We start from the raw sequence: 1,137 nt of genomic DNA on the forward strand, positions 1-1,137 counted from the left end.
CTCCAACTCAAAAAAAAAAAAAAAAGAAAAGGGGCCTCATGTGTTAGTTTTCAGTGTTCTAGAGCAGGGGTTGGCAGTGTGTGGCACTGTTTTTTTTTGAGTTGGGAGTCTCACTCACCCAGGCTGGAGTACAATGGCATGCTCATGGCCACCGCAGCCTCAACCTGCTGAGCTCAGGTGATCCTTCTACCACAGCCTTCCATGTAGCTGAAGTTACAAGCACGTGTCACCATGCCTGGCTAATTTTTTTTTTTTTTTTTGAGTTGGAGTCTCACTCTGTCACCCAGACTAGAGTGCAGTGGCCGCTCCCGGCCACCGCAGCCTCGACCTGCTGGGCTCCGGCGATCCTTCCGCCTCAGCCTTCCGAGTAACCGGAATTACAGGCATGCGCTGCCACACCCAGCTGATTTTTTTTTTGATTTATTGAAGATGAGGTCTCACTGCCCAGGCGGGTCTCGAACCCGCGGGCTCAGGCAATCCACTCACCTCAGCCTCCCAAAGGCGCGGGATTACAGGCTGAGCCACCGAGCCCGGCTGTATTATTCTTTTACTTTGAGTTGGAGTCTCTGTCGCCCAGGCTGGAGTGCCGTGGCGCACTCATGGCCACCACAACCTTCACCTGCTGGGTTCAGGCGATACTTCTGCTTCAGCCTTCCAAGTAGCTGGAACTACATGCATACGCCACCCTGCCTTGCTGATTTTTTATTTATTGTAGAGACAAGATCTCACCATGTTGCCCAGGCTGGTCTCAAACCCATGAGCTCAGGCAGTCCTCTTGCCTCAGCCTCCCAAAGTGCTGGTATTACAGGCATGAGCCATTGTTCCCAGCTCATATTATTCTTTGTCTTTTCTATGTCTGAAATATTCTCTAATAAATATAAACAGAAGAAAAACTAATGATATCATCTCAGAGTATTGAAGGGCTTTATAAATTAAAAATGTATTCTCTGAGGGAACGAATGAGGAGTCAGGCTGAGTTGTCTGGGAAAGCAAGAAAAGGGGCCTCAGCCGGGCTTGGTGGCTCAGCGTATAATCCCGCGCATTGGGAGGCTGAGATGAGTGGATTGCCTGAGCCCATGGGTTCGAGACCCGCCTGGGCAACTTGGTGAGACCTCATCTTTACAATAAATCAAAAAA

At 49.8% G+C, this 1,137-nt stretch overlaps 1 protein-coding gene across 1 annotated transcript in view; it reads left to right on the plus strand.

Annotated features, from left to right (window-relative positions):
• SNRNP200 (small nuclear ribonucleoprotein U5 subunit 200) overlaps window positions 1-1,137 on the plus strand; it is a 35,667-nt gene that overhangs the window by 13,827 nt on the left and 20,703 nt on the right. The window lies entirely within an intron of this gene.

This window comes from Carlito syrichta, unplaced genomic scaffold (assembly GCF_000164805.1).
Source record: "Carlito syrichta isolate Samal-C Ts95f unplaced genomic scaffold, Tarsius_syrichta-2.0.1 Scaffold303678, whole genome shotgun sequence".
NCBI classification, from domain to species: Eukaryota; Metazoa; Chordata; class Mammalia; order Primates; family Tarsiidae; genus Carlito; species Carlito syrichta.